Here is a 24,917-nt window from a genome sequence, read left to right as displayed (position 1 = left end):
TCTTATGCTTGTAGCAGTGATAATGAAAGTGATTAGCACAGCTTGACTAAATTCCCCGTAGGTTATCTTTTAGAAATAAAAGGTTGGAAGTTGGAATTATCCTCTTTTTGTAATGACTTCTGGATTATACTGTCTGAGCTGTATGTCTTAAATGTATACAAAAATATTAACCCAGGAGAGCAGCTGTGGCGCTCCGTCATGTTATCTAACTTCTGGAATGCAATCCAATCTAACTTAACTTTCAACTGCTGATTTTTTTTCATAGGTTTAAAAAAAAAAAACACCTTAGTTCCATTTGTTTCTTAATCTCATGATACGGGAAGTGATATCAAGTGTAATTAGCCTCCTTCTCAGCACACTTCAGCTTCCTCGTCCTCAGCAAAAGGTTGTTGAGTTGATCTGAGCGCAGAGAGAAAGATCTTGAAACAGGGAGCATTCAAAAGCAAGATCCTGCTCTGGCCAGTCTGTAGTGTTCTGGCTGTTTTGTATGGCATAGTGTCCCTAAAAGCCCTATATCCAACGGGGGAGTGATTCCCTTAGGACAGGCACTGTGATAGACGGCAATAAGGCTGCCTTCTGAGCGGGTCTTCACAAACCCCAGTACAGGAGGCAGGTCAGGTGTGGGACTAAAGCATACAATGCTGAGGGGATTCCAGGCAGTGCTGCAGACCTCAGAACAGCCCTGGGGAAGCTTAGATAGGCCCCCAGAGCTGTTCTAGTTATAGTGGGGGCCTTTCCAACCCCTGGAGCAGCCCACGATCAGGAGGGCACAAGATGTCTTAAAGCTACCCCAGCCCTCCTGCCTTCCAAGGTAAAGCAGAGAATCTCACTCTATGGCCTCAGTCCTATAATGAGCACTGCATGGGCGTACTCCTAAACGTCCAGGGAGTCCCACTGAAGTCATTGGAATTCTGTGCAGCCACAAGGGTCAACCCTCCCATGCAACCTCACTGACTTCAGTGCTCTGGCTCATTGCTGGATCAAGGCCTTTCTATAGCAATAGTTCTGTGTTTGTGTTCAATATTTCTGTCTCTGATGCACAGTGCTAGGGCAGGGACTAGTCTGGACTGACTGAAGATAAATTACAGTTGCAAACAAGTATCAGAGGGGTAGTCGTGTTAGTCTGGATCTGTAAAAGCGGCAAAGAGTCCTGTGGCACCTTATAGACTAACACACATATTGGAGCATGAGCTTTCGTGGGTGAATACTCACTTCAGTTGCAAACAATACATATTAGAACATAAATGGAACTTCAGGCATAAATGTAAAGAAGTCTAGCTCCTTCTGAGGCCATGTTAGTGCTGGCGAGGAGGAGGTAGCGTGCTATGATACCTCAGCATGCTTAGACCATGTGATAGCAAAGACAGAAAGATTAATAGCTCTTCTTGTTCTGAGCTCTGGTGAAAAGCCTTGGTTCCATATGTTTAGTTTGTTGTCTGCATTTGATTACCTTTTTCTCCAACTATAAACACAAGCAGACAAAAATAATTCCACTTTTGTAACTAATTGCTGCTTTTATGGTATATAATTTGGACTCTTACCAGCAAACCTTTATTTATGTGGGCTAGTCCTGTTGTTGTCAGTGGCACTACTTGTATCAGTCAAGGCCTCACAGGAGAAATGGTTTCGAGGACTGGAAATAGAGCTGGTTGGGAATCTTTCAACTAAATATTTTTCATCAGAAAATGAGACCAAGCGAGAGACGGAGACCGACCCAGTCTCTTGGTGGTTAGGGCAATAGATATGGGAGACCCAGGTTCAAGGCTCTGCCTAGTATAGAGCAGGGCCTTTAACCTTGATCTCCATTAACCCAGTGAGTACCCAACCTCTGGGGTATTCGTTATTCTGAGATAGGCCTCATTCTTTCTTGAAAAATTTACTTTCCTCGGTGTTTTGTACTGGCCTAGAACAATGTTGGCACAAAATAAGTACTAATTTTGGTGTGCTTTGTTGTGGCACAACAGTTTGACAGTTGAGTTGTGTTTTGAGGGTGGGGAGTGGTTTGCCTTTGCTGTATTTTTTTGTTTTTGTTCTTGTATTCCTGACACCATGGCTGTGCCCTTTTGGGGGGACCGCAGTTGTGATCGTTTAGTGCTGCCTGTTGGGGAAGTGGTTGCATCTATGTTGTTGGTAGAAATGCTTGGTAGCTATGGTGGGAGGCATGCTATAAACCAATCAAATATCTGCCTACACATAGATGCTATGGGCTGGATTGTTATTCTCTGACATGGACGCATAGACCCCTTTAGACTCCAGTGCAGACTAGCTGGACCTTGTGTCTGGGGACTGAAGATTAGGCAGGCTACTTACCTGCTTATTCCCTCACCAGAGCAGGTGATTGGGGAGTGGGAAGAATTGGGGCTCCACCAGCAGCCCCTCACGTGCTGGGCAGAGTACGTGTTCCTCAGGGGTTGGAACTTTACCACTGGTCTGTACCATTAGTAAATTGCGACCTTCCACAGAACAGCAAAGAGGAGACAGAGAAGGAATTGCAGGTCATAAGTGAGTTTGATGTTGATTTACAGACTAGGATGGGAAATACTTGAGCCTCTTTGCTTCAACCATCTAATTGAAGATCCTTCTTATACACCAGGAAGTCCTAGACTGATGGTCTGCAGGTCCTCACTGCTGCTGTTCCTGCTTACATTGAGGCTATTGGATCCACTTTTCTTCTATGTTATGGACTTTCCTATATTTCTATGCATTATGAGAGAGATGGAATAGAAACTGGAGAGAGAGTACTGCTTTGTAAGGGGCTTTAATGTATTTGTCTTTTCTAAAGGCAGAGCAGCCTATTTGCTTCAAAGCCTTAGAAGAATTAGTCTGTACTAGACACCCAATGTTAAATTGACTCTATAAGAGTTAATGGGTCAGAGATTGCATCCATTTTGTTCCGGAGGAATTTATCTCATGTTGTATGTATTATGTTATTCCACAGAGCCCCTACTGGACGAACAGCAGGAAGTGGATTTGCCTCAGTTGGTTCTTGCATCCGTTCCAGAGTTGGGATCTGTGAGAATGCAGCTTGCCTCTCCGCTGTCGAGTGCACGGCTGTACCTCAGTCTTGCTCAGGATGGTCTTCCCTGGGCTTGTTGGGTGTTTTTTATTTATTTATTTAGGCTTTCTAGCCAAGTCAGGGTCTTCCCCTTCCAGGACAAATAGAAGTTCAAATTGATCGTGAAAGACACACAACCCTTCATAGCTTGGAGCACTGGCTCCACCAACAGCACCTTGCCCTCCCTGGACCAAGCAGTCTTTATTGTGCTGTGATACAATGCTTTTCTCTGAGTCAGTGGCCTTCCTGTCACCGCTTAGCCCCAAGGTATCCACACAGTCCTTTCTTGCTTATCAGTGCTCAGAAGGATCCTGATCATTCAATGCAGAGGAATTTCCACACCATCTCTCTCAGTGGCACCATAGGAGGGCATATGCCCTCCATCTTCTACAGACTTCAGCTCTGGGGCTGTACTTACCCTTGGGAAACAGCGACTTCCCAAATTCAGATCCCATTACTGGCTCCCTCTCTAAGGGAACTACATCTCCCCTAGCCCAGCCTCAGGACGCTCTCCTCTACTGAGGACAGGACACTCTTACACCCTGCTTTCCCCTTCCCAGCAGGCTTTGCCTTTGTGTGACCTGATCCTTGGACTACAGTTCCATGATCTGGGAGGAAATCCAGGCACAGGTGGGTGCTGGGTCTATTTGATCCCCTTAATGGCCCAACTCTCACCACAATAAGGTCCCACGGACAATTAGTCAGAGACACCAGAAGTAGAACCCTGCATTCAAAACTTCAGATCTGGTTACCAACTTCATATCTCAATAAGGGGCAGAAACAAAACTCCCAACCCAAACTCTCCTGAATATGTGGGGTTTTAAATTTAGATCTCCAAAATGGGAAAAGTCTTTTGGATAGGATCCTATTATATAGATAGTCCTGAGCTGCAAACTCAGATCTCAGCCTGGATCTGGGGTTCAAACTGAAGTTTTGATTCACACCTATCTGTATGTTCACCCTCTATTCCAGCTGAACTTCACCTGTGACAATTACTGCTTTCCCCTGGGGCACTCAAACTTCCTTCAGACGGTTATTGCATTGGTTTCCTTTCTTCTAAATCCACATTCCAAAAAAAATAAGTAATTACATAGTCCTGCATTATAGATCTAAAGTAACTTTGCAAGGTAAACAGAGGGATACCTGAGTACACTTCATACCATTAACACTGGAAATTCTTCTCCAAGTGTCACTTGTAGACTGGTATATACTTACAGAACCTTCTATGCATGAAACAGAACTGTCTTAAGCCCCAGATGGAGTCATTCTGCATAGTGGTGAGTTTTATACTATAGGAATTATACATAATCCCTTTTTACTATAGTGGCCCTGTGCTGGATGCTGTGGTGATTGGAGCTGTATAAGTACCTAGATTGTTAAAATAGGTCTCAGCATTTTCACTACACCTCCTGGCAAAAAAATTCACCTCTGGGTTGAAATGGCAAATACCACTACACTTTCCAACAACTGGCTGTGACTTAATTAGACAGCTTCCATTGGCTTTAACCCCCATTGACTTTAATGGGAATTGTTCAGCTAAATCTTTGTGCATCTCTTTGGACATGAAGGTGATACAATATTGTTTCCTTTTCTCCATTCCAGCTATTAATAGATGGTAATGTAACATTATATCCAAGTAACATTCTTTGTAACAGATTTCCTTTGATACCTAAAATAGCTGCTCAACAATAAAAATAATCCACCCAAAAATATTTAAAGTGTGGTTTTGGAAAAATAACAGCATAAAAGTACTTCCTTACTCAGATTTATTTCCTGCATGTATTCAGTCATCCAGGGTTGTGAGTTCAATCCTTGAGGGGGCCACTTAGGGAACTGGGGTAAAAATCTGTCTGGGGATTGGTCCTGCTTTGAGCAGGGGGTTGGGCTAGATGACCTCCTGAGGTCCCTTCCAACCCTGATATTCTATGACATATTCACTTCAGTGATTGCCTTTTACTCCTATTAGCCCTGTATGGTAGTAACAGCTTAGGGAGAGAAGGGGCTGGATTCTATTTGTAATGGACAGCAGCAGAATTGCTTCCAGTTGGCTACAGCTGTGCAAATCTGTTGAAGGCAATGGTTATACAGGTGTCACTTGGGTTTTGATTTGAAAATTAGAGGGTGCACAGGTGCAACTGAGGGTCTGCAGAACCGTTATTAATGGTGGTGAAGGACAAGAAGGAAAAAAGCCCTAGCTTGATTCTCAGATCCCTTCTGTTCAACCAGGTAGTTTGAGTACTCCCAAATAACTGTAACTATGTTGGCAGAACATATGGAGGGAGGCCATCTGGGCATTAGAACTGGGCTACAATTAATTAAAAAGAAAAAGCTGTGAAAAGCAAAGTGAAACATGATACCTGGGCCAACTGTAGCTGACTTTAACAGGAGCTAAAGATTCTTAGCACCTCACAGGATTGAATTGTGCTCAGCCTGACTGTACATTAGCACAGGAGATTTCTAAATCTCTGCCCTTTAGCGTTATGTGCCCAGAATACAATTATGGAACTCCAAAGATAATCTTTGCAGACAAGAAGACACACACACACTTTATATATATAATGTGTGTGTGTTTGTGGATATGTTTCTGCCTTTTCCCCCACCTCAACCTAAACACATAATATGAATTTAGGATAATTTCTTATGCTTAACTTTGAGTGACATGGGTCTTTTATTTTGTGGTTTCCCATTCCCAATTTTAGTTAAAAATTGGGTCTATACCAAACCCCAAATCTACCTTGTAGGTGTCTTTGGAAAATGCAAACTGAATCTAGATTCTGAATTATTACCCCTATCTTTATATTGTGATCCAAATCAAATCTGCCCATCCACACACCCCAAAATCTGGATTATTCACAGTCTGGAGCCACAGCCCAGAATTCACCCTTTGAGTTGTTTGCACTGGTGCTTGTGTCCTAAAGGGGGAATGCTGTCTTTGAGTTTGTAGAAGAGTAATTCATTCTCTCAATATTTCTGCAAGATTGTGCCAGAGTGAAAATATTTCTTCAGAAATCACTTTGATTGTTTTCTGAATATTTAGCTCCTGTTTGTTGTTCACCAAGATGGTCATCCAATCCTACCTCTATGTCTGCTGCAAAAATACCTCACTTTGGAGGCAATAATATGTTCCACTGTTATGCCCTTAAATGTTGTCATAGTCATTACTGTTTTGTGCAAGTGTTTTTTCAGCTCTTATAAATCAAGGCTAACTATATGCAGCCCAACGCTTCCCCCTGAGGTTTGAGACTTCTCTGAATGACATGTATTGCACTTTTCAAACTGTACCAGCTCTTTCTACCCATTAACCCAAAATGGATTAGGCTAGAACTTCTTTGCTTTAACACACAACTTCCTTCACAAATCAGATTCAAGCATGACCATGGAAATACTGCACAATTGCTTGAACTAATCACTTCTCATAAATCTCTCTCCTGTTTTTACACTAAATGCTGAGGAAGCCAGTCCTTTATTTGCAAAGCAGGGGCTTGACTGCAAAGTGCTGATTGCCTTTTTCTGGGGATAGGACTTGAGGATATTCTGTGTCTGTCTGGATTGGGCCTTAAGTGTTAACATTTGACCAGTCCTTTGCTAAAAAGAATTATTCATCACTTATACAATTAGCGTTGTTTGATTGCACTGCAATGCAATTAGCATGCAACACTGACTTCTGAGTTTATAAAAAAAAAAAAAAATCAGTATATCAGGAGTGGCACCATAGAAGTCAATGGAGTTAAATTGGTATAAAATTGATATCTGTGACAAGAGAATCAAGCCACAAAAGCTAATTGGAGAATTTGGGGATAAATCCGTATCTGGTGAGAAACAGTCAGAAGTAGATATGAGTGGCCTCTTGGCCCTACTGAAGTCAGTGACAAAACACCTATTGATTTGAATGCAGCCAGGATTTCACCCAAGGCGTTCTGACGGTTTCTTAGTGAAGAGCTAAGATCCAGGAGGGAGATGCCTGCGAGATGAACTATTCAGAGAATCAGAATTAGAAAGTAGATCGTTTTCCCTTGTGTATATATAAATAAATGCATAAAAATATAGATGTATAAAATTTACAGCTGGTAATTTCAATGGAGCTAAAGCACCTAAATCCCCTTGAAATTCAATGGGAGCTGGTCTCCTAAATTCTTTGAGTATTCTTGAAAATCCCAGGGTCAGTGTTTATAGTGTAAAGAAGAAAATTGTGTGTGGGGACGGAGTAGTGAATAGGGGAAGAAGATGTTGCCTAAGACCTAAAGCAGAAAGAAAACTGGCTGAGTATCTCAGGAATTGAGCTGGCCAGGGAGCCAGGCTAAGGAAACTGGGCAGTCATGAAAACAGAGTATCTGCTCTGCTTAAAACTTTAAAGCTGTGAATGTTTTTCTCCAAACACTGCCTGAGGGATTTGGACAACTTATTCCCATTTAATGGTAATTGAGCATTCAAATCCCTTAGGTGGCCTGAAAATCTCAATCTAAATCTCACTGCAGTGGACAACCTGCAATCTGTTAGTGTCTTTCACCAGGAATCTGTGTACAAAATGGTGTGTATATAGATACATGTCAGTAATATCTCTAAGTGGCTTTGCTTAGCAGTTTGTGCTATACAGGTGATCTGAAGTTTTTGAAAGTCAGTAAATACATAGACAATGTTGATAATCTCAACTCTGCCTTTGATTTCCAGATGGTGCATGGTATATGGTAATGCTAAGGTTGTAATTTGGAGATAATTTGTCATTAAATGATTAGTAATGTGGGAAAGTTGGAGTTAAGGTTGTGCATTGTGATATTTCCCCCTTTGCCCCCTCCCCCCCCAAGTTCTTTGGTGTGAAGGTGATAGTATTGTAGAACTGATAGCTGATAGTGAATGTGTTGAATAGGGTATAAGTGTATGGGTGTGTTGTGATGGCGGAGGGCTAGTGCTTTGGGCTGGCTGTGAATGCTGTCTTAACTTATGACCTCCTTACTTTATGTTCAGTTGGTTTGAGGAAATAAAAACACTTGAGCAACATTTATCCTAAATCAATGATGGTTTTTGGTGGGGAATTTAGAATGTCATAGGAGGGCACTGTAAGGTCCAAAGGTATTAAAAACTTTATCCTGGTGCCACTGAATTCAGCCTTCAAATTATGCTGGTGCGTAGGTCCCTTGTGCATGGGAACCCATCCTTTGTTCCCTACTCTGCTGCACAGGGCATGATAAACAAGGATGAAAATAAAACATTGATTTTCTGGTGCACCTTTCCTCAATAAAAATATGATCTGCTTTATTTCCTTGGCAACTTTATTACATCAACTAAAACTTTCAGATGAACCCAGCAACAGTAAAATCAAACCTTTCCTTCTGTGCATAGAAGCCAAATGGAAGGGTTAACCTCCGAAAATCCCACCATGCTGAATAACCAGTGTTTCCCAAACTTGGGACGCCGTTTGTACAGGGAAAGCCCCTGGCGGGCCAGGCCGGTTTGTTTACCTGCCGCATCCGCAGGTCCGGCCAATCGCGGCTCCCACGTGGCCGTGGTTCGCCGCTCCAGGCCAATGGGGGCTACTGGAAGCAGTGTCCAGTACGTCCCTCAGCCCGCGCCGCTTCCAGCAGCCCCATTGGCCTGGAGTGGCAAACCGCGGCCAGTGGGAGCCGCGATCGGCCGGACCTGTGGACGCAGCAGGTAAACAAACTGGCCCGGCCTGCCAGGGGCTTTCCTTACACAAACAGCGTCCCAAGTTTGGGAAACACTGTACTAGACCATTTTTATTCTCTATCTCAGTCTCTTCCAGATTATTTTCTATCAATCTTTTAATATTTCAGCAACCAGTATAGTGTCTTCCATAAACACAATGGGCCAAGCACATCCTGGTGAAACCCACTGAAATCAATTGAGTTAGGCCAGCTATATATTTGACCTATGGATTTCTTTAAACATACAAGAGCCAGTCTTATCTTTTTTTTACACATGCTGCAGTTGCACAGAATATGCTCTTTCTGCTAAGCAACCTTCAGCATCATAGCTTTTGCTAATGCAAATACTGAAATGCTTTGTTGCAGTAATGGAGTCAAAATATATAAATATTTGATACACGGATACTTTAATCAGAACATTAAAATGTTGTGTTAGTGATATTTACATTTTACTAGCTTGCAACCTTCAGCTAGGAGGATACTGTCCATGGGGCCTGATCCCCCCCGCTCTTATTCACATGCATGATCCCACCTTATGTCAATGGCACTGCTGGCCTGAATAAAGGCTGAAGGATCAGACCCTGTAGGTGTAAACTGTTTGAAGACTTCAATAAAATGTTACCCAGAAGGATCTCAGGGTGCTGTAGAAACTCTTGGTTCAAGCCTGCAAGTGTTCACTGGTGTACATAAGGGCCATAGGCTCAAGACCTGTATATCATAAACTAGAATTCACTTCAGCTCCCATTGAAATGCTTCCCCCAATACAGCAACTGTTTCCATAGCTCTCAGCAACTTCATACAATACTTCAAGACAGGAAGTGAATATTATATCCCTTGAACTGCAGAAAAATGTTAGGTAGAAAAATGTACTTATGCAAACTGAAATCTGGTCAGGACTATGGGGCTAATCCCCCATCTCTCCTGAAAAGTGTTGCTCTGTGCAATCCTAAAGGGTTTCAGTTCTTCAGTGCTCATGCAAACCTTTCCCTTGGTTTTGATCCACAACTAGGGTTCCCAGCACACGTTTTGTGCGGAGTTTGAATTCATTTGAATGATGATTTGCTCAAACCCAGAAACTCAAAGTAACTCGATCGAAACTGCTGAGCTCATGAGTCAGTCATGCAAAAGCATCTCAAGTTCACTCAAAACAACAACTAAGGGCGTGAGCCAAAGTCTAATGAAGTCAGTGGAAAGAATCTCAGGCTTAAATTTATAATGAACTCCAAACCCAGGCATGTGAGACCTGCTTTCTGGAGATGAGCTGGCTCACTGGGTTAATGTCCTGAACCACTTAGATCTGTGGGTCAGGACCCCAAAGTGGGTCACAACCCCATTTTAATGGAGTCACCAGGGCTGGCATTGTTTCGCGGTGCAAGCGGGAGGGGGGAGAAACAGGACTCGGCAGCATGCTCAGGGGAGGAGGCGGAGGTGAGCTGGGGCGGGGGTGGGAGGGAGGAGCTGCCAGTGGGTGCAGAGCACCCACCAAATTTTCCCTGTGGGTGCTCCAGGGCTGGAGCACCCATGGAGTCAGCGCCTATGCCCCTGGCTTAGATTTGTACCACATACTTTTCTTTCCTCTCCTTACAGTCCTCACTATCAATATGTGCATAGGAAAAGTCAATACTGCTCAGAATGAATCATGCTGGTTCTAAGCCCCATCTTCTCCAAGTGACGTCACTGCGAGTTTTGCCTCTCGCTTCAGAGGGACCAGAACAGATTCTAAATAAATCTGTTCTGTGCTCTGAGGTAGCTTTCTCTATACTGGCTTCTAAACCACACAAGGGAATCCAAATCTATTTGAATCCCTCATAACTGATCTTCTAAGGCAGTTGAGCTGTCATCTTTGTCAAAACTGACATCAGTAGCAATCTCATGGTGCAGGCTGAACTGTTTCCAAGCGCTTGTATTATTTAGAAAGCCTGTAGCCATCCTGGTGGTGTGGTTGACTCTGGTAAATGGCAGGTTTGGGTCATTTTAGTAGCACTTACTCACATTTATCCACGTTTCTAGGCTGTATCACCAGTATTCATCAGAAGAGCAGTAACTTTTTTTATTGTAATAAGTTGCCTTGATATATTCAAAGGAACAAGTGGGGAGTAGGGAAGAGAGGAAATCCTTAAAATTGCAGGTATTCATTTTATTACTCTCCATATGTGCCTGACAGGTTGTTTTTGTTTGTTTGAGTTGCTTGGCTGTAGACAATGGCCAGACATTCAGTGAAATGTACAGTATAGAAATCCCACCTGTAGTGGTAAATGATATACAGTCATTGGGGATCGACTGGTTCTGCTGTGATATAGCAGAGATTACCAAGTCATTGAAGTCCTATGAGCAACTATGAGAAAGTGTATCTTGGTGGGAGAAGCCCAAACTATTTCTGCCATCTTCTCTTTTGGTGGTGTTTCGGGGGGCCTACAAAGGGTTAAAGGTTATGGAGAGGGCTACAAATAGACTATCCTGGCTGGTGGTGATCATCTGAAGCTTGTCATAAAGGGCTTAGATTAGAGTTCGTGCAGGTCCTTCGTTAAATAGGCACCCGGAGCCAGGAGGAGCTTGGACTCATAGAGCATATATATCTTCTTGACTGAGAACATACAGAATGTAAATGAGGATGGGGGGAATTTCTGGGCATTGGGTTGGTGGGTGGCTGAACGCTTTCGCTAAACGTCAGCAGGGCTCAGGTATGACCCTTAAAGCTAGCTAACTCCTTATTTTACCTATGAAGAGATAACTGTTAATAGGTTTATCTCTTGCTGAATGTGCATGTGCCTGACTGGGGGCTGAAATCATCTCTCCTGTGCAGGAGTGAAAGTAACTTAAAGGACTTACCAGTACGCCAGAGTCCTGAGCCGGGAGCGGGGCCTCATCCGGAAGAGGTGAGGCCTCAACCGGAAATGATGGGGCCTTAAAATCCCCTGACCCTTTAAATCAAGATTTAAAAGGCCTGGGGCTCCGGCTGTAGTAGCAGCGGCTGGGAGCCCCAGGCCCTTTAAATCATCCCCGGAGCTACCAGCTGCAGAGGCAGCTGGGAGCCTGTAGCGAGGCCGTGGGATACCCCACAGCCCCGCTGAGGGACGAACCTCCCCTAACACCAACGTGGGCGGAGCCACTGGGTCCTGCGCCCGCCCCTCAGAGGTCACGGCGCAGACCCGGAAGTATAAAAGCCCGCCTGCAGAGCTCAGTTGAGAACCAGCTGCCAGAGAGACCAGACGTCTGTGACCGAGCTCCCTCTTGGGAGACGGCAGCAGGCCGCGGCCGGCCTGAGGTTGCACTGGGCCAGCCGAGCCTACCCCTCGCTCGTCACCCTGAGGAGCAGCTGAGCCTGCCCCTTGCTAGCTACCCCGAGGAGCAGCCGAGCCTGCCCCTTGCCAGCTACTGCCGGGAGCCCCAGGCCCTTTAAATCGCCGGCCTGGGGAAGCCGGTCCAGTCCGGCACGGCATACCGGACCATACTGGCTTACTTCCACCTCTGCTCCTTTGTGATAAGTGTGGGTATTTTTAGCCACGTCCTGGATGCTGCATGCACAAGTATGAAAACCATTCAGCACTCTCAAAGCTTTTTATGTGCTGTAAACACTCTGTAGAGCTAACCTGTCCTTCCCACACCTTCCCCCCAAACAGATCCATTATTTATATATTAGATTAAAAAATTTCAAAAGCCTAAGTCCCACTGATTTTTCAAGCAAGCTTATCCCGAATCTCTTTGGAAGATGGGACTCAGGCACTTCTGAAAATGTTACTTATTGTGACTACAACATTGCTTTCATTTTATGCTAGTAACTTTCTCTTTTTTAAAAAAAAAAAAAATCCTAATTCCTTCCTGCTTTCCTTCAGATTTCTCATGTTTCTCAAATAGTTTCCCAGACTTGTAATGTAATCACGCAGGTGCACTTCCCAGAGACAGCATTTAAGTGTTTTCATAGTTCAGAAATCCACATGTTCTTTCTTTTTATAACTCACTATTCATGTGAACAGTCAGAATTAAGAACAATGAAATTATAACCAATGTAGAACAGTCATGCTGTTCTCTTAAACCATGTTACCAGAATAACTCTCCTAGCTATAGGGACCAATTAAGGCAAAAATCTTTAGGCTCTGTGGTAAGTGCTCTGAATTGGCCCCAAAGAGCAGTGTTATTGAGAAACCAAGGGCCCGATCCTCACTGGTGTGAATTGTCATTGCTCCATTGGCATCACCGAATCTATGCTGATTTACACCAGCTGAGGATCTGGCTACAGAGACTACGTAGGAGAAGGGGGCAGGAGGAGAGCAATTCTATTAAATGAGAGAGGAGAGAATACGTCTGTGGAAGAGGGTCCGGGAGAAAGAGTCAAGAAAGGAGAGAGGTCAAGATGTCCGTCTAGGAGGCAGAGCCCTAGCCTTGGTGAGTATCGGTCCCATTTCATTTTTGTCTACTTCTATGAAACTTTCCATGAAAAATTCTATTGAGTTTTGCAGAAGTAAAATGGGAATTCAAATCCTTCCTTAGCTAAGAGGTCTCAGCCCATATGGCACTCCTTAACAGAGAATGTGTTCATCTGCTGTTTTGTGCTCATTAAATATGGGTTCCGATGCATGAGATGTACATGTATAAAGAGGGACGTGTTTCTTTGCCTTAGCCCAGTGATACTCAGACTGAGGCTTGGGAGCTGCAAGTGGCTCTTTAATGGGTCTCCTGTGGCTCTTTGCAGCACATGATATTAAAACACTGTGATTTAATTATTAACCAATCAGGATGCTTTTACTATGTTATTACCCAATTGTACAATACTGGGTCAGTCATTTTGCTGTGAGAAATATATTAAATGAAACAATGAATTCACGCTACTGTGGCTCTTTTGGGTAATGCTGATAGCTAATTTGGCTCCTGAACCACTGAGGACTGAGTATCACTGCCTTAGATAGACAGACATGTTTTCTTCCTCTTCTCATATGCCTTTTTCTGTCTAGGTATTCTGTCTAAAATCTTCCAGCACATTCAGTTCTTCACTATCAACATTCAATTCACCAGCCTCCTTAATCCCACCTCATTCTGCAAACAGACCATTGGCAGTTGATCACATTAAGGGAAATAGAGGATGATTATGGGTTTCATTTATTAAGGTAATACTAGACATGCTTTTGCGAATGATTCATTTCTTATTTAAATTGCTTGGTGGAGAGGGGGTGATGAGTTGTTTATACTGGTTTAATATCAAGAATCATCACATTCAAAACGCCTAACCTGTCTGTGTATGTGTCAGTGACAAAATTATAAAATTAATACATCATGATCCTAATCCTTCTTATTAGATTTTAAAAGCTTGGGGAAGCTGTGCATTTCCCCAGGGATTTTTTTTAAGCACTGCCTTATAGTATGGTACATCTGGAGTCCAGTTGTAATACACCATGACAGTGTGAAGTACCAAAATAACAAAATGCCGGCTCTGCACTGGAAGTTTCATGCAGAATATAATCTCTGCACTTGAAAAGCTTTCCAAGCTGAAAAGGGCTAGGCATGCTATCCAAGGGCCTGTTCATCAGATTCAAATTATATTCATATTTGGGGTCTGAATGTTACTCCCAAAAAGCCTCTCCCCACCCCACCCACTGCTCGCTTCACAGGGAAGAGGTGAAGAAATCTAAACTCCATACAGCTGTAACAATGCACCTTAATCCTGCCTTGAAATAACCCACCTATTCCACTCTTACTGTCTCTTGAGCTAAAGCTACAGATTATTTAGGCACTATTTGCTAGTTTGGGATTTGCAGACAAATAGAGACTAAAAATGTGTCCAAATCCAAAAAGTTGTTTTTCACTTTTAACTCTCAGCCCTGATAAGGGTAGTGCCCTAATGTCCCAGTCCTGCACCATTTGAGACACTAGGGGTGCAGTCCTGGCCTCATTAAAGTCATTGACAACACTCACATGGACTATTTAGAGCAAGGTGTACAGCAAGGAGGAAGGGGATGTAAATGGGAAAAATGGAAAATTGAGGCTGAATATGAGGAAAATATTCCTGAAAAGTCATCTTCTGTCTTTAATTTTACAACACTCAAGGGTGTGCTAGGCACTTCATAGAATATCAGGGTTGGAAGGGACCTCAAGAGGTCATCTAGTCCAACCCCCTGCTCAAAGCAGGACCAATCCCCAGACAGATTTTTGCCCCAGATCCCTAAATGGCCCCCTCATGGATTGAACTCCCAACCCTGAGTTTAGCAGGCCAATGCTCAAACCACTGAGCTATCCCTCCCCTTTACTTCACCATAAAGGGTTAAGGTTCCCATCAGGAAGGTTAAAGTTGTCAGACATCCAACAGGACACAGCACAGTGTGTCAGTCTGTTCCAATCTATGGTACTTTAAAATCACAAAACAGTTAATTTTATACATTTCATACGTGCCTTCATAATGTTGACGTCTCAGACTATCACCCAGAGTTGCAGTCAGAGAATGCAGCCATGCTAGATTGCTGCTGCAGGAGCAGCGGCGCTGTTTACCCTATACATTATTTCTTCCCTGGTCTTTTCCTTCTGTAATTCCTGTGTTTCTGTGATACGTGGATCTTTACAAAGTATAACAGAAGCCAGAGTTCCTACACTGAATCACTTGCAATCTAATTGGGGATGTTAGCATGTTAGTGATAATGTCCCAGGTATACGAGACCGCACAGGAGGTGTTTGTGGTGTGAATTCAGTACTTTATGGCTAATTCCAATTCAAAATTCAGCAGACCTATCCTCTTTCCACTCGATGGGGGAACCTTCAGGGAACTAAGCTTTATAGTGGCAGGCCCCGTAAGAATGGGGAGTTCGAGGGGTGGGGGAAAGAGTGCATGGGCAAGCAAGGGTGTTGGTCTATGAACTGCACTGATCCATTGCATCTCGGCCAATCATAGCAGTTGCAGTTATCCACATGCTGCAATAATGACCATGGTTAGGTGTTGCATGTGTGCCGTGACTCACTCCCTGATTAGAATGCTCCATTGCCCTCAGCAAGGGTCAGTCGCCTTTCACTTGGGCTTTACCAGAGGGCCTGGATGGATGCAGAGATTACATTGTTAAATTCAGTTTCCAGGACTTCCTTCCGCTTGACAATGACTAGAAATGCAATTTGTTCATTAAAATTCTACCGACGGAAAATATCTATGCAGCATCCCTTTGAATCCAGCCCCAAGCAGCAAGCAAAGCAAAGATTAAAATTATCAGTGGAGGGAATTAGTGGAAGTTTTCTCTTCTAGCGCTACAAAAGCAAGCAACTTCTGTGTTTAAAAAAGACATTTCTTGATTGCAATCATCTGAGTTAGAAGTTCATAAGCTTTTATTAATGGCTCAAACTAGAAAATTCAAAGTATGTGATTAGTCAGCATTACAAAGACAAGTTTGAAATGTTGTCTTTCCTGCAATACCTAAGCACGTAAGCTAAATCAACCATTTTGTGGTGGTTTTTATTTTATTTTATTTGGAAATATAATACAGTAATACATATTGAATAGATCTAACCCGGCCAGGCTAATGCATCCTAATGTGTTCATGCTGTATGGCTAGAGAATGAGAAAGGTGGGGTTAGCTCAAAGAGAAACAACATCTCGGGGCTTCCCACCATGCTCCACAAATCCCCTTATTTAAGAACAAGGATAGTTAGATTAGTATCAACCTTCTTGTTCCCACTTATTTGTGCTGGGACACTTTTACTTGCTCAGCACACAAAAGCATAGTTGGTGATTTCTATCATAAGACAGGTCCTTGCAACACGCAACTGATTTATTTAGGAAATTCATAGAAAGGTGTTAGCCCCCCCAGCACAAATGGGTCTCAAACAAGCAGATGCTGAAAAAATGAAAACCTATTTTCATGAAAAATTTTAACATTTGAAGCTTTCATTTCAAAATGTTTGAAATGTTTTTCATTTATCTGCAATTTTTTTCACAGCTTTAAAAAATGATTTTTAACACATCAAAAATGTCACCAATATGCTATCAATATGTTTTGTTTACTGAAAACTCCATTTTGGTGAATGAAAAATATCAATGTTTATGATAAACATTGATTTGGTTTTAGAAAGCACATTTTTCATGGGAAAAAATAAAACATTTTTAGGGTATCAACAAGTCTTCATATTTGTTAAATATAAGTAAAACTAAAAAATAGCTTTTTGTAAAAATTTGCACTAGAAAAAAATGTAAATCATTCTGATAGCTTCTTGAAATCAATTCTTGTAACCAATAACACTGCTCTACAGCCAAAATGCTTCTGAAATAAATGTAGTCAAACTTTACTAATTCTGGGTCACTGAGAACAAAAATGATGCTTAAAATTGTTGATTGGCTCTAGTTTTCAAGATATGCTATTGGGTCAGTATATACGACCCTTGACTTGGGAATGGCGGAGGATAAGTGAGTTATAAAGGGAAGGGATCTCAATTTAAACCAGAAATTACTAAAATACATCTTTGACTGGATCTATGAATAAATCTATGACTGGGTTTGGACAGTACTTGCTTTTTAGGCAAAACAATGAATGATGCAATCTGAAGCTGGTATTGCATCATACATGATATGAATTGCATCATGTTATTCCTAGAAGTCATGGATGATGCAATCATAACGAAGCTTACATCACTTGGCTGAACAAATTGCCCTATATCAGCTCTAGAAGTCATACAGTGTCGTGCTCTCTTATTTGTCAGTGTTTGATTTTGCAAAGGGACACATTTCTGTTTAGCCAAAGTGAACAGAGATGCCTTGTACTTATGTGAACAGTGCAGATAACTTCTGCTATGTTTGAGGTGAAGTGACTTTTGCATCACAAAAGCGCAGTATAACCACTATGGTTAAGAAAGCCTATCACCTTTATTTTGGCTGCAAAATTGGAGATCAGGACAAGAGGTGGGCCCCACACATATGCTGCAACACTTGTGCAACAAAACTTCACCAGTGGTTGAACAGGAACAGGAAATCTATGCCTTTTGCAGTGCCAATGATTTGGAGAGAGCCAACAGATCATACCAGCAATTGTTACTTCTGCATGGTGCCTCCAGTTGGGAAAGGTGTGTCAAAGAAGAAAAAGTGGACTGTGCATTATCCAAACATTCCATCAGTTATACGCCCAGTACCCCACGGAGAAGGACTGCTGGTTCCTGATGCACCAGAATCATTCTCACTTAAGTTAGATGAGGAAGAGGATGAAACTTCTGGTCCTGAACCATCAATGTCACAGGACCCACATTTTCTCCCATCCTCCTCCTCTGAACCACACCTCATAACACAAGGTGAACTGAATGACCTTGTCAGGGATTTGAAACTACCCAAGAGTAAGGCAGAGCTGTTGGGCTCCAGACTACAGCAGTGGAATCTCCTGGCAGGTGATGTTAGGGTTTCCATGTTCCGTGACCGTCAAAAGGATCTTGTCCCATTCTTCTTCATGGAAGGTGATCTTGTAGCCTGCAACAACATCGATGGTGTGATGGCAGCCCTCAACATCGTTCACGATCCAGATGAGTGGAGACTGTTCATTGATTCATCAAAGACGAGTCTGAAAACTGTTTTACTGCATAATGGCAATGTTTTGCCATCAATTCCAGTTGGTCATGCAGTCCATATGAAGGAAACCTATGACAACATGAAACAAATTTTGAGGTGCATAAACTATGACCAACATCAGTGGCAGCTTTGTGGCGATTTGAAGGTTGTTGCTCTCTTGCTTGGTCTGCAGACTTGATACACACAAAGTACTGCTGTTTTCTCTGAGAATGGGATAGTAGTGCAAGAGATTCCCACTACATCAAGAAAGATTGGCCACTCTGACAGTCATTGGAGCCTGGGAGGAAAAGTGTTCAGCGTCCACCACTTGTTGAATCAAGGAAGATTTTGTTACCACCCTTACACATCAAGCTGGGTTTGATGAAGAACTTTGTCAAGGCCATTGACAAAACACAAGTAGCTTTCAAGTACCTCCGTGGAAAATTTCCAAGGTTAAGTGAAGCTAAGATAAAGGAAGGTGTCTTTGTTGGTCCTCAGATTCGTGAACTTCTTCGAGATGATGCATTTGATCATGCACTGCGTGGCAAGGAAAAGACGGCATGGAAAGCCTTCCAGTTAGTGGCAATAAATTTTCTCGGAAACAACAAGGCAGACAACTACAGGTTGTTGGTGGAAAACCTCCTCAAGGCATACAAAAGCCTTGGTTGCAACATGTCACTAAAGATACATTTTTTGCACTCTCATCTAGATTTTTTTCCACCGAACTGCGGAGCAGTGAGCGACGAGCATGGCGAGCGATTTCACCAGGACATTGCAACAATGGAGAAATGCTATCAGGGCAAATGGAGCCCATCAATGCTTGCAGACTATTGCTGGACAGTGACAAGAGATGCTCCATTTAATGAATACAAGCGACAAGCCAAGAAGCGCCGAGTAGACACTGAATAGGACTAAACTATGTACATAATCATTTTTTGCCTTTTGTTTCATAATAAATTTTATTTATATAACCCTTTTGCTGATTTTTAAAGTGTTACATAAACAGGACAGGTGAAATATTATCATGTAAAGCAACCATAAACACATGAAAAGACCTAGGTTTATAATTTATGATTAAAACTCTACTATCTACACAATATACATAGACATAAAATTTAAAAACTTAAATATCTTAGAAACAGTAGCCAATCAGTTGTTTTAATTGTCATATTTGAATTCAGCACATCAATATATATAATAAATAGCACATTTTATCTCTGAAGCAGACGACTTCTCAAAAATTGTAGACCAGTGTAATAGGCCGATACGTAATCCTCAAAACAAGTGTTTTAATATCTAAGAAATTTAGGCTTCAGATCCATACTCTTGCATCTCAACCCTGTCTCTAGTTGCAATAGGCCAAATTCAACCCTAGTGTAACTTTGACTTCAACAGAGACACCCCAGGGAAAAGCTAGCGCAGTGTTTCCCAAACTTGTTCCGCCGCTTGTTTAGGGAAAGCCCCTGGCGGACCGGGCCGGTTTGTTTACCTGCCGTGTCTGCAGGTTTGGCCGATCACGGCTCCCACTGGCCATGGTTCGCTGCTCCAGGCCAATAGGAGCTGCTGGAAGCGGTGGCCAGCACATCCCTTGGCCCACGCCACTTCCTGCAGCTTCCATTGGCCTGGAGCAGCGAACTGCGGCCAGTGGAAGCTGTGATCGGCTGGACCTGCGGACGCAGCAGGTAAACAAACCGGCCAGGCCCGCCAGGGGCTTTCCCTAAACAAGCGGTGTCCCAAGTTTGGGAAACACTGGTGTATGTTATTGTGGAATTGCATGTAACTTCTCAAAGAGGTTAACTAATTGTGACAGACCCAGACCAGTGGGGTACAGGAGTCTGGTAGAGGGAAAATATACTGGTTACTGGATGAGTATTTTTCTGTTCCCTGAGTGACCAGAGCAGGGGCTGCACTAGAGTAATCAGGAACCTGCTAGAACCAGTTAAGGCAGGGAGGCTAATTAGGACACCTGGAGCCAATTAGGAAGAAGCTGCTAGAATCAATTAAGGCAGGCTAATCAGGGCACCTGGGTTTTAAAAAGGAGCTCACTTCAGTTTGTGGTGTGAGTGTGAGGAGCTGGAAGCAAGAGGTGCAAGGAGCTGAGAGTGAGAGGGTGAGGGTGTGCTGCTGGAGGACTGAGGAGCACAAGCGTTATCAGACACTAGGAGAAAGGTCCTGTGGTGAGAATAAGGAAGGTGTTTGGAGGAGGCCATGGGGAAGTAGCCCAGGGAGTTGTAGCTGTCATGCAGCTGTTACAGGAGGCACTATAGACAGCTGCAGTCCACAGGGCTGGAACCCGGAGTAGAGGGTGGGCCTGGGTTCCCCCAAAACCTCCCAATTGACCTGGACTGTGGGTTCTCCCAGAGGGGAAGGTCTCTGGGCTGTTCCCCAACCCACATGGTGAATCTCTGAGGCAAGAAAATCTGCCAATAAGCGCAGGACCCACCAAGATAGAGGAGGAACTTTGTCACATAATGCAATCTCTGGAAAGCATTTGGAATGTCAAAGGGCTTTGGGGGACAATTCACGTGAAATGGATTTCCTAGAAAGTACTTGGGAGGAGGGAAATGCAAATTCTCCCTTCGGAAGCCAGCTTTTTGAAGTTACACCTGAGGAGAGAGATCCATTGCCTACTATTTATCTCTCCATGGAAATGCCAGATCAAAGACCCCCAAAATGTATGAAGGATGGACTAAACTTTCCATGAGTGTGCTAGTTCTGAGCTGAATCCGTTATGAACTTGTGACCATAGAAGAGACTCCTCTGTGGGGTTTTGAAGGGCCACTCCTGCCAGAGCCCAGATTAGAGCTGAGGTGATTTCTGGTAAACTTATTAGCATGTGTGTAAGTTCTCTTTGTGTGTGTGTGTGTGTTTTAATGCTTTCTCTGTAGTGCCTTAACCTTAAGAATAAAATAAGCTTCCATAGGAAGTGCTGTGTGGCAACTCGAAGGTGTTGGCAGGCATTTATGCTGTGTACAGTTTCTGAGGGGAGAAGTAAGCAGGCCTGCTTAGGCAGCCTGTCTTTTACTGGGGATAACACAGTGAAGGCTGGGAAATGTTTGGCCAGGAAATACCCCTGTCAGGAGGCAAACAGACTCAGGTCTCCATCCAGGAACGGTAACAGCTAAGGAGCCGCAGAGTGGATGCCCTCGTTGAACCACTAAAGGGAAAATACAGGTGCAGTTGCCATAAACTGTGACACCTGATGTCTATCAAGCATCAATATACATAGTGACGATCAAGAGGGAAAGTGCTGTGTTCAGAAAGCATCTGGCAGGTGAAACAGACTTGTTCCTGTCCCAAATGAAAGCTTATCTTGCTAACAAATTTGGATCAAAGGCAGTGGGCCAAAAGTGCATCTAGCTAGTAAGGGTTTGTGCTCTTGAATATGTTACATCTGAAAGTTTGTCTCTTTCACCATCAAAAACTGGTCCAATAAAAAATATTACCTCACCCACATTGTCTCTCTTAAATCTGATAATCCATTTTAAAAGAGAGAATATTTTACCCAAGGCAGGACACCCAGGAGAAAGCACAACATAGTTGGATTACAAGTTTCAAACTGGATTAGATATTTTTTTACCATTGGTTGTTATTGTGGGAATGTGTTGGTAAAGGACAACTCATTTCCTGTTCTCATTAGTCACTGTAAGAAGAATGGAGAATTAGACGTTCTAATGGCTCACACATTCTGAAAAACGTAATTGTAAGTTGTACTGTTTTAGACAGTTTAAATGCTTTGATTTGTTGGCTCTTCTTATTCCCCTTTGTTTACAAGGTATGTAACTGTCACAGGGTGACTGGCTCCTTTAAGGGAAATGGGTCCAGCTCCCTTGAGAAGGAGGAGGTGTCTCCCAGATGGATCTGATGACGAGTAGCTGATACCAGCAAAGTGAGGAAGGGCAATTTAAGAAGGTGGGGGGCCTAAAGGGGCTGGAGAAGCTGCAAAGATGGGGAAGCTCTGTAGGTCCACCCTGAGAATAGGGATGGGATAAGCTGAAGTCAGGAATCCTAGGATGTGCTGGTGAAAAGAAACCCGTAGACTCTTGCAGGTGTCTCTGGGTCTAGGGACAGAATGAGTAAGGAGGGAACTTTTAGCAGCCAGGAGAATGATATGGTGTGTGGACAAAGAGAATCATAGGACTGGAAGGGACCTCAATAGGTCATCTAGTCCAGTCCCCTACACTCTGTGCAGGACTAAGTAATAACTAGACCATTCCTGACAGGTGTTTATCTAACCTGCTCTTCAAAATCTCCAATGATGGAGATTCCACAACCTCCCTAGGCAATTTAATCTAGTGCTTAACCACCCTGACAGGAAGATTTTTCCTAATGTCCAACCTACACCACCCATGCTGTAATTCAAACCCATTTCTTCTGGTCCTATCCTCAGAGATTAAGGAGAACAATTTTTCTCCCTCCTCTTTATAACAACCTTTTATGTACTTGAAAACTATTGTCATGTCCCTTCTCAGTCTTTGCTTTTCCAGACTAAAAAAAAAAAAAAATTCAACCTTCCCTCATAGGTCATGTTTTCTAGACCTTTAAGCATTTTTATTGCTCTTCTCTGGACTTTCTCCAATTTGACTTTCCGGAAATGTGGTGCCCAGAACTGGACACAATACTCCAGTTGAGGCCTAATCAGTGTGGAGCACAACGGAAGAATTACTTCTTGTGTCTTGCCTGCAACACTCCTGCTAATACATCCCAGAACGGTGTTTGCTTTTTTTGCAACAATGTTACACTGTTGACCCATATTTAGCTCGTGATCCACTATGACACCTAGATCGCTTTCTGCAGTACTCGTTCCCAGTCAATGATTTTCCATTTTGTATGTGTGCATACATACAATGGATCCGGGGGTGGGCAATAGCCTGGCTGAAGACCTTGGACAAAAGGGGACTGACTCAAAAAGGTCTATCTCAGGGATATGACCCAAGAAGAACTATTGAATAATAATGGACTACCCCAGGGTTCGGCAACCTTTGGCACGTGGCCTGCCAGGGTAAGCCCCCTGGTGGGCAGGGCCGGTTTATCTGCCGTGTCTGCAGGTTTGGCCGATCGCGGCTCCCACTGGCCACAGTTCGCCGCTCCAGGCCAGTGGGGGCTGCGAGAAGCAGCACAGGCTGAGGGATGTGCTGGCCACCGCTTCCCGCAGCCCCCATTGGCCTGGAGCAGCGAACCGCGGCCAGTGGGAGCCGCAATTGACTGAACCTGCGGACGTGGCAGGTAAACAAACTGGCCTGGCCTGCCAGGGGGCTTACCCTGGCAGGCTGCATGCCAAAAGTTGTCGATCCCTGGACTATACCGTAAACCCTGAGTGAAGGGGAATTCTCAGGTGAAGACCATGTAAAAGCCTATATGAGGCAGCAGAGCTTCAACTTTTTGTTTTCACAAAATAAAGTGATGGCATGAGTGAAAGGCATCAAACTGGACTTGAGGCTAGGTGTCTGTCCTCTTGGACTTGGGGAGATGGGACAAACCTGTGGTAAGAGGAGAAACTGAGGCAGGACACAGTTGAAACATTGTGACCAGACAAGAGGGGATGCTCTGGGATGTTGAACTGGTATCAGTAACCTACAGGAAAAGATTTCTAGGAAGTCAGTCAGTCAGTCAAGCTGCCAAATATTTACAAGTTTCTTCTCTTTTTCATAAGCTATAGAGAACATTAACATTCTGATTTCTTGGCTTCTGAGGATGGGAAACAATGAATTCTTCCTAAGTCATGATCCCCAAAGATCTGTTTTTCCATCCCAACAAGTGTCTTGTAGTGCAACCATTTTATGTTCCTGAAACAGTAAAGGGCTCTGGAGTTTTCCACTTATCACTTAGGAAAAGTCATTTTCATCACCTATGCAACAGCCTTTTGTTAATGGCTCTTATTAACTACTGAGATTATGCCTATCCAGTAATAAGTTTTGGAGTGATTGGGCCAAATCTAAGATGGGTGTAAATGACTGTGACTCCACTGTCTTCAAATTACTAGTACTGATTTACTGAAGTTGGGCTTGCTTGCACCAGCTCTCGGCTGGACCCAATTAATCCCTTGTGTAACTCCATTGATTTTAATAGGGTTACACTAGAGGAAGCATTTGGCCCACAGAATCGACTGATGATACAAATGGCATGAATTAGAAAAGCAAATGGAACCAGTCAACAGTGCAGAATCTCTTTAAGGCAATTGTTTTTACTACATTACCTCATTGTCATTTTCTTCTCTAATCGGGCCATGCTGTTATGAACTCCAGTGGTGTTTCAGGTCTGCTAAGTATAGCTATGGAAATAAAAAAGAATCTGGTTTTAGTCCTACTATTAGAAGAGAAAAGTTAAAAGGGGATATTTAAGAGAAGGCTGGATGATGGTAAGAGATGTGCCTGTACAGCTCCTTCCTCTCAACCTGCCCCAAGCAACAACGTACCAGGGCCATTGAGCTACCAAAAAATTCCTGCCCCCACTCAGTACATGACTAAGGATAAACCATTAAGAATGACCAGTTTGTTGAATGCAGCTGGTTTCATTTGAGAGAGAGAGAGAGCAAGATACTGATATTAAGACCTGAATGATAATAATAATAATAATAATGGAGATATCCCATCTCCTAGAACTGGAAGGGACCTTGAAAGGTCATCAAGTCCAGCCCCCTGCCTTCACTAGCAGGACCAAGTACTGATTTTGCCCCAGATTCCCAAGTGGCCCCCTCAAGGATTGA

The sequence above is a fragment of the Malaclemys terrapin genome, chromosome 10 (genome assembly GCF_027887155.1).
Source record: "Malaclemys terrapin pileata isolate rMalTer1 chromosome 10, rMalTer1.hap1, whole genome shotgun sequence".
In the NCBI taxonomy this organism is placed as follows: Eukaryota; Metazoa; Chordata; order Testudines; family Emydidae; genus Malaclemys; species Malaclemys terrapin.
This window is presented reverse-complemented; position numbering follows the sequence as displayed.